This window comes from Giraffa tippelskirchi, chromosome 11, assembly GCF_054371585.1.
Source record: "Giraffa tippelskirchi isolate mGirTip1 chromosome 11, T2T-mGirTip1v1.2.pri, whole genome shotgun sequence".
In the NCBI taxonomy this organism is placed as follows: Eukaryota; Metazoa; Chordata; class Mammalia; order Artiodactyla; family Giraffidae; genus Giraffa; species Giraffa tippelskirchi.
Genome location: NC_137285.1, coordinates 105193378 through 105210414, shown reverse-complemented (window position 1 = coordinate 105210414; position 17037 = coordinate 105193378). Strand labels below are relative to the sequence as shown.

At 48.5% G+C, this 17037-nt stretch overlaps 1 non-coding gene across 1 annotated transcript; it reads left to right on the top strand.

Annotated features, from left to right (window-relative positions):
- The first annotated feature begins 13761 nt into the window (after positions 1-13761).
- Positions 13762-13868, top strand: LOC145528003 (U6 spliceosomal RNA). The gene has a single exon (XR_014070083.1). It is a non-coding gene; the product is annotated as a U6 spliceosomal RNA (small nuclear RNA).
- Positions 13869-17037: the final 3169 nt, after the last annotated feature.

Here is a 17037-nt window from a genome sequence, read left to right as displayed (position 1 = left end):
ATGCCTGGGAACTCACATCCCTATTTGCTTCTCCTGTTTACCAGGGACAAACAGCCACGTCCCCAGAGGCCAGTGAAGGAAGCTGTTCCTTTCTGAGGGCCTCTGAATAGAAAGGAGGAGAGTCTCAATCTCCCACACTCTTCTCTGTGACCTGAAAAGAGTCCCCTCCTTCTGATAAGGGCTTCCCAGGTGGCTCAGGGGTAAAGAATCCACGTGCAATGCAGGAGACCCAGGCTTGATCCCTGTGTCGGGAAGATCCCCTGGAGGAGGGCCTGGCAACCCACTCCGGTATTTTTGCCTGGAAAATCCCATGGACAGAGAAGCTTGGCGGGCAACAGTCCATGAGGTCACAACAAGTCGGACACAACTGAAGTGACTGAGCACACCTCCTGAGAAAGTGTAAGAGGTGTGAGGAGGGAGGTGGTGAACATGTGAACTCCTAGCCCCTCCTGAGCAGTGTCAGAATTTGCCCTTGATGATGGTGCAGACACAACTGAGTTTCAGCAAGACCCTCCTACAGGAGAAGAAAGAGTCTGGGCAGAATTCCTCAGGCAGGGGGCAGGAAGAGACCTAGAGACCTAGATCCACATGGTGAACAAGCATCAGGCCAGCTCTCAGAGGACCTGGGTTAACACAAGCTGAGTGAACATGAATGCTCACGCATGCCTGCGAGGAGATGACAGAGGTGCAAACTGAGACCAGCTGGTTTCTTTTCTACTTTGAGAGGAGGTGATTTTTAGCTGGTCCAAATTCATCTTCTAATTGGTTGCCAAGGTGACTTTAGTGGTAAAGAATCCGCCTGTCAGTGCAGGAGACATGGGTTCAATCCCTGGGTTGGAAAGATCCCCTAGAGAAGGAAATGGCAACCCACTCCAGTATTCTTGCCTGGGAAATGCCACGTCCAGAGGAGCCTGGTGGGCTGCAGTCCATGGGGCTGCAAAGAGTTGGACACGACTGAGCACATACACATACACACACACATAAGTCATTCACAGACAATGTCACAGGGTAGCTTCATGACTGGGGAGCTGATAAGCCTGCATGACACCCTGGCTGGCCATGAGCCATTCATTCCTGGGATGTGTATTTTTCAAAATCAGTTTCCTCCTGGTCATTTTGAGGCTGTCAGGATAGACTGCTTGGTGGGCAAATTCTCAGTGGTCACTACATCCATCCTAGCCCATGCAAAAGTGGAGTCTAGAAAACCAAGCTCCCAGGTAGTCTACAGAGGTCAGGCACAGCCAGCAGCCCTGGACAGCACAGCCTCCTGCCGTGGTCCCCCCATCAGGGTCCTCTCACTTCATCTATCTCCTCTCTCCACTCATTCTTGACTTCCCCTCTACTCCTGTCCTCTTGGGGTGCTCCATTCCCTCCCCAGACCCAAATCCTTTCCACTGCAGTGTCCAGCTCCCCAAGGGAGCACTTCCCAAGCCAGGCCTGCATGCAGCCCAGGAAGGCTTCTCCCTGGCCCTGACCCTCGGGCTGGTCAAGCCACTCGGAAGGAGCCCCTCACCGCCTGAGCTAGAACCAAACTCCTTTGTAGACCTGACTCTTAATTCCCCTGAAGAGGTCCCTGTTCATGCTCTAAATGCCTTTGGGAGCTCCCTGTGTGCCCTCAGAGACACAAAATCTTCACAGAAAGTGAGGGAATCTGAGGTGGAATGAAAATGAAAGAATAAACAAACATTCATTGAGTCCCGGAGGCGAGACACTGCGCTGGGTGGTGAAGAGGTGCAGGGCATGAAAACAGGCTTGTCCCACCCTCGGGAAAGCTCAGTCTGAGAAATAAGAAGAGTGAGCAAAGGAAGGGGATCGGTGAATGAACGCAGATGAGAGAGAGCAAGCAGCAAGGGAGTGGGTGCCTGGACAGAGCACGAACACCCAGGCTCTGGGGGCCCCCCGGCACTGCTGCTGGTCAGAGGCATTTTCTCACCCATCTGCACCCCACAGCCCACTCTTCCCCTCCGGGCTGCCTCAGGGCCAGCTCTGCCCAAGGTGAGTGTTCAGACTGCCTCCTCCACCCTTCCCTCCACTACTGAGTCTATTTTGGTGTTTCTGCTGCACGAGGCACGCCTCCCTCTGCTCACAGCTGCTGCTTTCCCATTCCGCCTTCCAAGACCTTGAATCAAATGGGAGTGAGCAGGGCCGCCCCCATCTTGGGCTGAAACCCGGCCTGCTCAGGCCTGTTCCAGGGGAAGCACTCGGGTGCCAAGGAGCCCCACCAATGGCCAAATAAGGGCACTTGAGTTGATGGCCAACCCTGCTGGTCTGGGGCAGCGCTCCCCTCCCCACCATGCCAGGGCCTGGGGGAGGGGTCCCTGAAGCAGAAAGAGGAAGGACCTGTGCTCCCAGTCGGGGGGATACAAAGGCACTGTCAGGCTCCTGCAGTGTCCTTCAGTTCAGTTCAGTTGCTCTGTCGTGTCTGGTTCTTTGCGACCCCATGGACTGCAGCACGCCAGGCCTCCCTGTCCATCACCAACTCCCAGAGCTTACTCAGACTCACGTCCATCGAGTCGGTGATACCATCCAACCCATCTCATCCTTGGTCGTCCCCTTCTCCTCCCACCTTCAATCTTTGCCAGCATCAGAGTCTTTTCAAATGAGTCAGTTCTTCGCATCAGGTGGCCAAAGTATTGGAGTTTCAGCTTCAGCGTCAGTCCTTCCAATGCTGTTAACAATTATACTCTGTTAAAGCATGTTATGGGCTTCCCTAGTGGCTCAAATGGTAAAGAATCCACCTGCATTGTGGAAGACCTGGGTTCAACCACTGGGTCAGGAAGATCCCCTGGAGAAGGGAATGGCTACCCACTCCATTATTCTTGCCTAGAGAATTCCAGGGACAGATGGGCTACAGTCCATGGAGTCACAAAAAGTCAGATACACCTGAGCGACTCACACACACACAAAACGTGTTATGCTGAACAATAAAAATAAACAACATTTCTGGTGTGTAAATTAATGGTAATTATTTTTTAGTAAGGGTTTCCCTGTTGGCTCAGTGGTAAAAAATATGCCTGTCAATGCAGGAGACTAGGGTTCAATCCCTAGTTTGGGAAGATTCCCTGGAGAAGGAAATGGCAACCCACTCCAGTATTCTTGCCTGGGAAATGCCATGGACAGAGGAGCCTGGTGGGCTACAGTCCATGGGGTCACCAAAGAGTCAGACACAGCTTAGCGACTAAACAACAACAGCAATTTTTTATTAAGATACATTTAATGCTGGAACACAACTTCTGAGTTTCACAGCTGTAGGCTTGTCTTAGTATTGCTACTACAGCCTTGTTTGATCTCTTAAGACAATTATTCCTAGGACTTGAGGTTTGGCCCTCTACCCTCCCTGTATTGTAGTGTGTGCTTGTATCTCCGTGTGTGTGGGGGGCGGCGGGGTACAGAGCTAGGGTTCCAGGTTTTATGCAGATGTTTCTAATGTTCTGTGTGGCTTTGAGCCACGTGCAGAGAAGATGCGGTTTGACCTGGGATCCCTTAGACAAGTCAGTGTCTGAGGCTCTGTTACCATGAATGGGCATCAGAATATAGCAGATGCTCTTGGGGGAGGGGGTGGACACCCAGACCCCATCTTCAGGAACCAGGCCTCCAGTTCTCCAGCTGCCTGGGCACTACCTGCTGATGGCTTCCCAACAATATCCTTGGCAAAAGGGAGCTGCCTTCCCCAGTGTTAGGGACCTTCCACAGAGGCTGCCCACAACCAAAGACTTATCCATGTGGGATGCAGAGGCTTGACCCCCTTACCTCCACTCGAGGTAACGTTGAAGGACCTCGATCTCAGCGCTGGGCTTGGCCAGGGTCTTGTAACTACATGTGCTTACCTTGTCCCTCTGCCCTGTCCTGTTTCCCTCACTCCCTTACGGGTGTTATTCTCCTACAGCAGGGATCCCCAGCCTCTAGGATCTAATGCCTGATGATCTGAGGTGGAACTGATATAATAATAATATAAATAAAGTACACAAGGGAGGTTCAGGAGGGAGGGGACATGTGTATGCCAATGGCTGATTCATGCTGATGTAAGGCAGAAACCAACACAACATTGTAAAGCAATTATCCTCCAATTAAAATTAAATACATTTTTAAAAAAGAAATAAAGTGCATAATAAATGTAGTGCACTTGAATCATCCCAACACCATCCTCCATCCCAGTTCTTGGGAAAATTGTCTTCCATGAAACTGGTCTCTCGTGCCAAAAAGGCTGGGTACCGTCCCCAGAAACCCTTTTGAGTGTGATTCCCTGTCTCGGAGCCTGAGATCTAAGAGGGTAGCCAAGTTGTAGCCAGTTAAATGTGATGAGGAGAGCACACAGCTTAGCACAGTGCCTAACCGATGGCTGTTCTGATCCTCCATGGAGGGCACTATTTCCCAGCCCTGGCTGAATATCAAAATCAGCTATGTGGCCTAGAAAAAAGAGAGCCAGATGTTTAGGCCACTTCTCCAGAGATTTTGATTCAGGAGGACTGAAACCAGTCCCAGATCTCTGAATTCTCAGAGGTTCCACAAGTGTTTCTGACAGACAGCCAGGGCTGACAAGCACTGACCCAGGTCATCTGTCTCTCCCACCATCACCTCTTTAATTTACAGGCAAGAACCATAGACCCATGTAGGGCAAAGTGACCTGTTCAAGGGCAGACAGGTACTTAGCTGCCCAGATAGGGCTCAATTCATTAATCCTGACTCACTCAGGGTCATTGCCTGGCAGGGACGTGGGGGCGGGGAACCATCTGGAAAAGGCCCTTGAGTCCAACTCTCTCCCACAGAATCACAAGGTAATCGCATTTATTAAGCGGATCTCAGAACATCTGGCCTGGTTGGCAATATAAAGGCAGTGCAGGTTCAAGCACGCTGAGTTCCCAGAGGAGGGAGTCCTCAATGTGGTATGATTATCAGGGAGGTCTCCAGGGAGGAGGTGCACCCTGAACCAAACTTTACAGAATGGTGAGGCTTTGGTTAGGGAGCAGGCAGGAAGGATGCCAACACCAGAACTAGTCATCTCAATCAGAGGTCAGTCAGTTTCTAAGGAAACCAATGCTGATCTATATTCTCATCATCCTTCTGGCAAGACTGAGGGATCTCAGGGACACTCAGACTCATGGACCAGCAGGCAACAATTGCCCAGTCTTTAGAAAAATGTATTCTGTTCTAAAGATTAAAACTTAGATGAGGGTTTGTTTAGAAGCTGGTTGATCCATACTTCAGTAGCCCCACTTCCCTCTAAGGACTTAAGTCCCAGAAGCCATGGAACTATGTGTTATAGCAGAGGCAGAGACTAGAGCCTGAGTTCACACTTATAAGCCGTGTGAACTTGGCCAAGTTACTTAACCTCTCTGAGCCTCTACTTGTTCAACTTAAAAATGGGGACAATAAAACTTGCCCTCCTCCCTCTCTCTCGGCTATTAGAAGGATCAAATGGCATCACGATGGCCAGAACACTTCTTTACACAGCAAAGCACACTAAAAGTGTGAGCTGTTACTATTTTCACATTTCTCTCTTTAAATTCAGGATGCAAAGCCCAGGGAGGTTTCCGTCAATGCCCAGCACCCTGCAGTGAGCCATATGGGAAACAGAGGCAAGACCAAAGTTCCCTCAATCTGACCCTAATGCTTTCTCCAGTACCAATATAGCAGCATATCTTTTCCTCAAATCTTTCTTCTCTAATTTCTTAGGCACTATGGGGAATTGTGCATTCTCACCGTGCCCTAAATTTGTAGTCTTTGATGCCTCCCAATCTTTTGATCCCCTCTGCAGCAGCCTGCCAGCCTGTGTCCTTCCTGCCTGTGTGTCATCTTGAGGGTCCCCCATCTATCCTCTCTTCACTTTGGGCATCCTAAACTCAGTCTGAGATCAGCTCCTCCCAGGCCCTAGATAATTATAATCCCCCTCTCTGTAGGATTTCCATCCTCCCATTTATAACACTGGAAGAATGTTACCTGCTGATTCATTCATAGAGAGACACTCAGCTGGGCACTTGGGATACAGAGTCTATAAGAGATCTGGGGACTTCCCTGGTGGCCCAGTGGTTAAGACTCCACATTCCCAATGCAAGGGGCACAGGTTTGATCCCTGATTGAGGAACTAAGATCCCACATGCCTTGGACAAAATAAATAAATAAACCCTACAGCAGTGTTAACTATAGTCACTGTGTTGGGCTTTGTGCCGTGGTAAGTCATTTCAGTCATGTCCGACTCTTTACGACCCTATGGACTGTAACCTGCCGGGCTCCTCTGTCCATGGGGATTCTCCAGGCAAGAATACTGGAGTGGGTTGCCATGCCCTCCTCCAGAGGATCTTCCCGACCCAGGGATCGAACCCGCGTCTTTTACATCTCCTGCACTGGCAGGAGGGTTTTTTTTTTTACCATTAGCGCCACCTGGAAAGCCCCATGTTGTACATTACATTCCTATAAAATAAATAAGGATCTGTAAAAGAGCCTTGAGGGCTCATCACCAGTCATTGCCAGGCTAGATGGAGGGGAGCTGGCCTCTCATGGAGCCTGGGCTGGAGGGCTGGACTCAAGTTCTCAACTTCCGCTTGCTCCCCTACCCGGTATCCTCTCCTATTCAAATCCATCCTCTGCTGCAGAAACCTCCTGCTGCTCTGTGCCAGCTTCCAGGTCTCCAATGTCAAACCCTTGGGGGGCCTCTCTGTCCCCTACCCCCTCCCCAGCCCTCTCCCCAGCCCTTCTCCCCACAGAGTCCCTTCCAAGTCCAACAGCCCAGCTCTGACTCTGGATTCTAGGAGAGACAGTCACGTCGACCACCCTGGGGTGTGGTGCCAGCCAAACTAATCAATGGCAGAGCAGTAGATTAAGGGGCCAGGCTCGAAGCCATCCATCACTGTCGTTTACCCCGGCCTGTCAGCCTGCAAATGGAAAAGGAGATGATGTGAAACAACCCATCTGCAGGTTTTTAACGCTCTTTACAAATTGCTGTGGTGAATAACTTGTTGCCTGTATTTATCCCTTTTCAAATTGTCTCTTAGCTACAGTCATCCGTCTTCATTCTACACCCTGATGGCGCGTGCACTGCCAGTTGGGCTACCTCATTATTTCCCTGACTCCCCTGCCAGGAGGAGGAAGGGGATGAAGGTGGGGAGGGGAGACAAGAAGAGGGGGAGGGAGATGGGGTGGGAGGGTGTTGGTAGAGGAGGGGCCAGGCTAGGGAAACAGCTTGGGCAAGAACCTAGTCAGCTGGGATCCTTTCCCCAAAGGTCCTCACCTCCCCAGCCCCTGGTGGGAGAACCTACCATCTTTCAGGGATTTGACCTGGGACTACCCTTCACAGAGGGGGCTCAGGACACACCACTCCCCACCCTGAGTTATCAGACCAATGGTCAGAATTTACAAGTCACAGTCATAGACTATGGCCACTCTCCATCCCCACCCTCAAGCAGAGTCCATCTGCCAATCCAATTACAAAACTTTATCATGGAAAAGTTATTTTGATATCTTTCCATCCTCATCCCCTGTATGTCAAGACCTGCCACTTCCTTCTCTCCACTGAGACCATCCCTGTGTTTTAGTTTCCACCACCTTAAAGTCTTTCTGGCGTTCCTTCTTCCCCACCTCAGAGCCTCCTAACTGGTTGATCTCCCCTCCAGCCCACCCTCCTTCACTCTCAGCAGAAAAGTGAAACTTCTTTCAGAAGCCATGTTCTTTCTTAACTCCATCAGTATTTTCCAGTGATCCGTGTGCTCCCTGCATTAGAATCACTTGGCCATCCCGCCCCAGACCACTGATGCAAGGAAGCAGAAGGCTGGTTTTAAACAAGTTTTCCAGCTGGTTAGTGTGCACTGCAGGGGAGGAGGGCCATGGCCCTAGACATTCCATTTCACATCTGAGAGATGCAGTGATTTGCCCCAAGTCACACAGCTAGTTGGCAGCTGAATGGGAAGCAGCAATCCAGTGCCCTTCCTGCTACACTCCAGGGCAATCCTTGTGTGCACAATAGCTGTTGGTGTATGCATCTCTGTGACTGGAACATAAGCTTCTTGAGGACAAGGACAATGTCGTATGCCCCCTCTATATCCTGCACTTCCTCCTCCAAGTTTGGCACAAGTCCTAGTATATTGATATTTTTGGTAAGCTAGGAAAGTAAAGAGCAGTGTTCAATAAATTAAGCCCCACATTCAGGTCTTGCTCCAGAGAAGGAAGATCATGTGGGTAGCTGAGGGCAGCTGTCTTCCACAGCAGACCTGTAAATATTTGAAAGCAGCTGTCAGGATCCACTTAGATGTTCTTTCTTCCAGGTTGAAAGTCCCCAGCTCCCTCAACCACTGTTCACATGTCTTGATACACAGACCACCACCACCCCCCCACCCGAGGCATTGCAGTCCCCCTCCTCTGAATGCCATCCGTTTGTCAATGTCCTTGCTCAACTGCGATGAAATGCAATGCTCCAGATGTGGTCTGGCCACTGCCAAGCACAGAGGGACAAACCATTATCTCCCTGCTTCTGGGCTCTGGACTTCGATTAATACAGTCCAAGATTGCATTAGCTCCCTGGCAGCTTCACCCACTGCTGGCGCACACGGTACTTTGTCTGCTAATCCATCTAACTTGATTACTGTCTAATCCACAATTCTCCATCTTCTCCCCAAGGGTTACATCAAAGTCTTTACAAAACGCCTTGCTCAAATCTAGATAGGTGATGTCCGTAGCTCACCATGTGTCTACCAGCCCAGAATACCTAACAACCCCAAAAAGAGACCATTTTGGCTGGACCTGGGCTTGGTGAACCCAAGACGATGCTAGTGATCCCTCCTTTTCTTTGCTATGGGCATGTGAACCATCCACTCAATAGTCTTTGCTCAGGGACCTCTACAGAACTTTCCTCACCTAAGGTGGTTGCTCAGTGCCCGGACTGAGCAACTGCGATGGGCCACCTGATAGATTACACCTTTTGTGAGGTTTATGGTGGTGAGCACAGGTTGCCTGGGGGAAACACAGAGAGGGGAGTGGGTCCAAATACCACAAATTCAAGAATGCCCATGGAGGTTGTAAATAACCTGATAGAGGGATGCTGAGTTTCTGGGTTGGGAAATGTACTAACAATGCCTGATGTATTTCACTCTCCCTGCACGGAGTCTGAGTCAAAGGAAATATGAAAAAAATCACTGGAATCCCAATTCTGCCAAACCATTTCCTTTCTCCTATAATTAGGTACTCCAGATTTTTAGTATCATTTTTTCGTGTGTGTTTGTTTCTTCTGATCTCCACAGGCTATTTTTAGACCAATCATGACTCACTTTTTGAAAGGCGTTTAAAAAAAGGGCTTTTTTCTCCCAGCAATCAAATGTTCCTGTCCTCTGGGTGACACATATCTAGGTAAGTCATAGCTGGGTGACAGACAAGGGGGCCTGGGAGAGCATGTGGGAGGAAGACCCCTGCTATGGTCTGGGGAGCGGTGAGGGGAGACATCACACACAGTGACCTTCAGCCCCTGGCCTGCCCTGCTGATGAACACTTACTGCTTCCTCCAAGAGGGAGAAGAATGCAGTTTCTCAGAGAAACAGTGCTGAAGACAAGAAGGCATGGCCCAGTCAGCTCTGGAAAAGAAGGAGACGGCTGCGAGCTGTCAGCAGTGCGAGGGGCTGCCCAGCAAAGTAGTGAGCTCCCCGTCTCTGGAATTATTCAAACCGAGCATGATAACAACAACCCAACAACCTTAGGGTTCAAGGCCCTTTCTGATGCTGACTCTGCAACATCTGCCAGAAAGGCTACTGGGAAAATTCCAGCTCCAAAAAAGAAATCAAGGCACAACGTTCCAGGGCTTGTCTGACCCTGGGGCTCCAGGAAGGATGGGACACTGACACTTGCAGCCGTGCCTGTGCTTGTCCCCCACACGGTGACAACGTAGGGAGGGTGGGGGTTCTCCTGCGCTTGGTCTTTCTAGAGTGAACCATCTGAGAGGCAAGTCCTTGAACGTTCTCTGCTCCCACCCGCTACCACAGTCACCACCTAGTTAACATATATACTCTCACTGCCTCCCCAAAGGGCCTTGAATGTAATTTACTCGCTGGTCATGGATTCATTGTCTGCTTCCTTTAAGTGCGCAGAAGCTTTATAGAGACTCTTGTAGACCCAGTTCCTTCTTTCTGGGAGTTTACAATCTAAGATCGACCTGCTGAAATGAGCACATATGTGTGGAACATACTGCCATATAGCAGTGACACAAACCTGGAGCAATTCAATGGCCCGGGTGTGACACTGCGAGTGTGTGTGCGCGTGTGTACAGGAGAGGGGAAATTGTCACATTTGCTTTGGGTCATCTCTAAACTGCACAAGTCCTTTCTTCGCCCACCAAGAGTCTGCCATGTTCCCCCTATCCCACCCTCATGACATCTAAACTCAACTCCCAGGGAGGACAAAGTTACAGATGAGAAGGGCCAGAGAAAGGCTGGGAGCCGTACAGTTTCCAAATCGCTTCCCATCCATTATTCTGAGATTGTCCATCCAGTCACCAAATAGTTATCCAGCACCTACCATGCTTCAGGCACTGTGCCCGGCACTGAGAGTTCAGGAGTGACCAAAACCAGACCTAGTACCTGATCCCACATGAAGCTCACAGGGTAGTGAACGCAGACATTAGCAATCAGAAACGGGTGTCCTATGGTTCACTCCACTAAGTGCAAGACGAGAAAATTATATAGTACTGTGAAGCTTGTAACTCAGAGCTGACCTAATCCAGACTCAGGGAGGGAGGGAGGGGACATTCAGGCTAGGAGCTGAAGGATGAGGGACAGGTAACCAGAGAGGGGTGGGGAGGTGGGACGACAAGAGGGAGCCTGGCCTGCTGGATTGAAAGATGCAACAACCTGTGAAGGGCATGCATGTTCATCCAGGAAACATGGAATGCCTACACATGTGTCACATGCTTTGGGGTGCTGGAGACATGTGGTGTCCAAGGCAGCTGCAGCCCTGCTCTTCAGTCTAGAAGGGAGATAGGCATTGTATCTTTGATGTGATTTTTTTATTGAAATATAATTAATTTACAGTGTTGTGTTAGTTTCAGGTATACAGCAAAGTGAGTCAGTTATACACACACACACACACACACACACACACACATATCCTTTTTCAGACTCTTTTCCATGATAGGTTATTACAAGATGTTAAATATAGTTCCCTATGCTATACAGTAGGTCCTTATTAGTTATCTATTTTAAATATAGTAGTATGTGTCTGTTATCTCAAACTCATAATTAATACCTTCCCATCCCCTTTCTCTTAGGTAACCATGTTTGTTTTCTATGTCTGTGAGTCTATTTCTATTTTTGTAACTAAGTCCATTTGAATCATTTGTTTTAGATTCCACATTTAAGTGATGTTGTCTGATATTTTTCTTTCCCTGTCTGGCTTACTTCACCTAGTATGATCACCTCTAGATCCACTCATGTTGCTGCAAATGGCATTATTTCATTCGTTTTATGGCTGAGTAATATTCCATTGTATATATGTACCACATCTTCTTTATCCACTCATCTCTTGATGGAAATTTAAGTTGCTTGAATGTCTTGGCTATTGTAAATAGTGCAGCTATGAACATTGGGATGCATGGATCTTTTTGAATTAGAGTTTTTGTCTTTTCTGGATATATGCCCAGGAGTGGAATTGCTGAATTATAGGTAACTCTATTTTCAGTTTTTGAAGGAACCTCCATACTGTTCTCCATAGCATCGAAGCAGACATCCTTAAACTTCAGAAATAATTGCTTCATGACAATTATTGTCGTCCCACCTCCCCACCTCTCTCTGGTTACCTGTCCCTCATCCTTCAGCTCCTAGCCTGAATGTCCCCTCCCCTCCCTCCCTGAGTCTGGATTAGGTCAGCTGTGGGTTACAAGCTCCACAGCACTATATAATTTTCTGGTCTTGCACTTAGTAGAGTAAGTCCTCCCAAGGAAAATGTCAGAGTTGAAGGCAAGTTTTCTCACCTGCAAAATGGAACAGGGCCTGCCTGGGACACACTTTGGAGTTACAATCAACTCCATCAAGTCAGTCTTGATGGCTGGTTGAGTGGTGGAGACTGAGGAGGCAGAGAGAAGTGTAGGATTCCTGCCTCTGTCACCTGGTGGATGATGATGAGATTGTTCACCGAGACAAGGACATGAGACCAGAACACTTTCAAGCATGTTCCACGAGGATAATTTGGGGAGTACTCAGCTCATCCCGGGTCTGTGTTCTCCGAGGTCATGATGAAGAGGAGTCTAGGGAAGTCTAAGAAGAGGTACTAATTAAGCTTGTTCTTGAAAGGGAAATAGAATGGGAGTGTGAGGGAGACACTTAGTAGAGAAGAATTCCAGGAAAGGGCCAAGGCCTGGAGGCTTATTTGAGGACTTGCTGTGTGGCTGGAGCAGGACCATGCACACACATCATAGAAGGATGGGAACCAGGCAGAGGGCAGGACGCTGAGGAGTTTGGACTTCATCCCAAACAGGAGTCACTGAAAAGTGTTGAGAAAGAAAATGACATGTTTAAATTTACCCTCTGAAAAAAAAAAAAATCGTTGAATCTGCAGAGTTAAGGGTAGCTTGCGGACAGCAAGAGGCAAGAGGAGAGGACAGCTGGGGCACTGGCAGGGGCGTTTAGGAGCTCAAAAGCACAGGATGAGGGGACTCTTTGGGTGTAGAAAGGTGAGCCAGGGAGGGAGGAAGTGAAGGTGAATCCCAGATTGATTTCCTGCTCAACCCATTGAATGTTGAACTATAAAATATCATGAAAAAATACAAAATTAGAGATACCAAGGGAACATTTCATGCAAACATGGGCACAATAGAGGACAGAAATATGTGGACCTAACAGAAACAGAAGATATTAAGAAGAAGTGGCCAGAATACACAGAAGAACTATACAAAAAAGATCTTAATGATCCAGATAACTACGATGGTGTGATCACTCACCTAGAGCCAGACATCCTGGAATGCGAAGTCAAGTAAGACTTAGGAAGCATTACTACAAACAAAGCTAGTGGAGGTGACAGAATTCCAGTTGAGCCGTTTCAAATCCTAAAAGATGATGTTGTGAAAGTGTTGCACTCAATATGCCAGCAAATTTGGAAAACTCAGCAGTGGCCACAGGACTGGAAAAGGTCAGTTTTCATTCCAATCCCAAAGAAAGGCAATGCCAAAGAATGTTCAAACTACCACACAGTTGCACTCATCTCACATGTTAGCAAAGTAATGCTCAAAATTCTCTAAGCCAGGCTTCAACAGTATGTGAACCATGAACTTCCAGATGTTCAAGCTGGTTTTAGAAAAAGCAGAGGAACCAGAGATGAAATTGCCAACATCCACTGGATCATTGAAAAAGCAAGAGAGTGCCAGAAAAACATCTACTTCTGCTTTACTGACTACGCCAAAGCTTTTGACTGTGTGGAACACAACAAACTGTGGAAAATTCTTCAAGAGATGGGAATGCCAGACTACCTGACCTGCCACCTGAGAAATGTGTATGCAGGTCAGGAAGCAACAGTTAGAACAGGACATGGAACAACAGACTGGTTCCACATTGAGAAAGGAGTGTATCAAGACTGTATATTGTCATCTTGCTTGTTTAACTTACATGCAGAGTACCTCATGCGAAATGCCAGACTGGATGAAGCACAAGCCGGAATCAAAATTGCCGGGAGAAATATCAATAACCTCAGATACACTGATGACACCACCTTGATGGCAGAAAACGAAGAGGAACTAAAGAGCCTGTTGATGAAAGTGAAAGAGGAGAGTGAAAAAACTGGCTTAAAACTCAACATTCAGTGCTCGCTTCGGCAGCACATATACTAAAATTGGAACGATACAGAGAAGATTAGCATGGCCCCTGTGCAAGGATGACATGCAAATTCATGAAGCATTCCATATTTTTGTAAAGTAATTAGCCCTCAACTAAAATAAATAAATTTATTAAAAAAAAAAAAACTCAACATTCAGAAAACTAAGGTCATGGCATCATGGCATCCGGTCCCATCATTTCATGGCAAATAGATGGGCAAACAATGGAAACAGTGACAGGCTTTCTTTTCTCGGGCTCCAAAATCACTGCAGATGGTGACTGCAGCCGTGAAATTAAAAGATACTTGCTCCTTGGAAGAAAAACTATGACCCACCTAGATAGCATATTAAAAAGCAGAGACATTACTTTGCCAACAAAGGTCCATCTAGTCAAAGCTATGGTTTTTCCAGTAGTCATGTATGGATGTGAGAGTTGGATCATGAAGAAAAGCTGAGCGCCAAGGAATTGATGATTGAACTGTGGTGTTGGAGAAAACTCTTGAGAGTCCCTTGGACTGCAAGGAGATCAAACCAGTCAATCCTAAAGGAAATTAGTCCTAAATATTCATTGGAAGGACTGATGCTGAAGCTAAAACTCCAATACTTTGGCCACCTGATGAGAAGAACTGACTCATTGGGAAAGACCCTGATGCTGGGAAAGATTGAAGGTGGGAGGAGAAGGGGACAACAGAGGATGAGATGGTTGGAAGGCATCACCAACTCAATGGACACGAGTTTGAGAAAGTTCCGGGAGTTGGTAATGGACAGGGAAGCCTGGCATGCTGCAGTCCATGGGGTTGCAAAGAGTCAGACACAACTAAGCAACTGAACTAACTGAAAGATGTACAGAGGTGGTCAGATAAAGGAATCGAGACCATCAGCATAACGGGGATGAGGTTGTAGGGTGGAGGCGGATCCAGGTTTGAGGGTGAAGATGGAGGCTGAGATCCTCCTGCCACTTCCACAGAAACAACCTACTTCCCGCTCTGCCTCTTGGGCTCCATATGACCATTTGTCCTGTTGCTTAGGGCAAACCCCAGAGGAAGTCCTGAACCTTCTTGTCCTTCACCTTCATTTTCTCCCCACATCCCAGCCAGCAGTTCCGCCTGTGGGCCCTCCCCTTCTCCAAGGCAGGCGGGCACAAGTGTCCTCTTCCCTCTGCCTGCTCACAGCCCCTGTCATCTTTCTCCCGGGACCACACGACAGCCCCTACCTAAGGCCTCCTTCCTATTCTTGCCCTCTTCCTGTCTCTCCAAGCCTATTCCCTCCAGCAGTGATCAGACCAGGTCACTGCCAAGCATAACACCTTCCAGGGGCTCCTCTTCACCTTCAGAACTAAATGCTGACTCCTTGCTTGGCTCTCAGCTCTGCCTGAGCTTGTCCCTGGGCCATCCCTCCCCTGTCTCCCTTGCTCTACTCCTCTCTGAAAGTTCTCTCTGCTCCTTGGGCTGCCGACCTTGTTCCCCACTGAGAACCCTGGGGTTTGCAGAATCTACTGCCTCCCAGCCCTTCTTGTCACGTGGATACCTACAAGAGCATCACTCTGTGGAGATCTCCCTGAGGGCAGCCACCCACCACTATCCCTTGTTTTCATTGTTTATCTTTCTGCTTATTACATGTCTCCCACATCCCGCCTACATGCTAGCTGAAAGCTCACCCAGAACTGGGTCTGTTCACCATCACACCCTGGGGCCTGGACGAGTGCTTGCTCTAGCTGGTGACCTGCAGATGCCTGCTGGATAGATGCATAAATAAACAATGGAACAGATGGGCATAAAGGTGACATCTGATGCTAGGAGAAGATAAACCCCACAGACAGAGAAAGTACAGTTAGGGAGAGACAGTCTAGCTGGAGAAGAAGGAAAAGAATCAAGAGATACTGTTATGAAACAAATCAAGGAAAAAGAGAATTTTTCAGTGGATGAACTGGTCCCATTTCCAAACATTGCTAGAGGGACATTGTAAGGGCCCCAAAACTTCCATTGGCTTCATGAGAGGGGATTACTTAGGACCCAGGGGAACAGTGGAGGGCTGGCAGGTGGCTGCCAGGGGCTGATGTGATTGGCTGGAATGGAGGGGTGGGTGGGGCATATGTGGCTGGAACAGGTAGGCGAGGGTATCCAGGCAAAGGGGAATTTTCTCTTAAAGACTGGCTTCCTGCCTGAGCAGAAAGAATAGAAGAGAAAGATAAGCATCTGAGATTACACAGCAAGAAACGAACTGGGCTCCCCAGAGGTTTACAGAAATATACCGTGCCCCAGACAGAGTCAAACTGATGTGCATTCCACATGCACTTAAAAGCAAGGGCTGCACAGGGAAGAGCCAGGAAGGGGTTTTAGATGGCATGGCTGGCCTCTCCTCTAGGTCCTAAGCAGTTTATTCTGGCCCCAACAATGAACTCCCAGCCCACATAGCCAAGCCAGGGGCCAGCAGTGATTAGACATCCACCCCAAGAGGTGATGGAGGGACTAATCAGCTGTTGCTCCCTGAACATGCCCTTTTGAGGTCTCGCCCTAGACCCCAAGCAGATCATCAGCATTTTCCCCCAGCCACCCACTTCTACACCCCCCACAGGAGCACAGGTCAGAACAGCTCCCTCTAGCTCATCACATTTCCAGAGATATGATACTCAGCACCAACTTAGATCTGACACCCAGGCAGCTGTCCAGTCTTACTTCAACTGCGAACCAGAGCCTGGCTCTGAGCAAGCTTCTCTTTTGGCCTCAGGGTCTAGTGGACAGAAAGGAGCTTACATCCTGCTGTGGTGGGTGGGAAGCTGGTGTATGGAGTGGAGAGCAAAGATGTGGTTTCTCACGTCTCACATGGTAATTAAGGGTCAGCTTTGTACCCAGTCCCACTCCCCGACACAGACTTGCTCCACTCAAATTTACAGTTGCAGGAAATGTGGTGGATTAAGAGTTAAAGGATGCAGGTTTCAATCTTCGTTCTGTCCCCAACTAGCCCTGTGATGTTAGATATGTCACTTACTGCCTGTGGATCAGTAAAACAAAGGAGGGTAAGGGGCACGGGGCTAGAACCACCTCTCAGTTGCCTCCATCTTTCTCAGAGACACCCTGAATACCTGAGTCTGATTAATCACTGTATCCCTCAAGTTCAACAGTCAACTCTCAAAGAATGTATGATCGCTGGGTGAATGCCTGACACTCCCTCGGGGATGCTCATGCAGTTTGGTCACTTGAGTTGAGAGACGGAAATGGACTGAAAGAGGGGTGAAGGATACTTATGAAAGATTCTCAGATCAA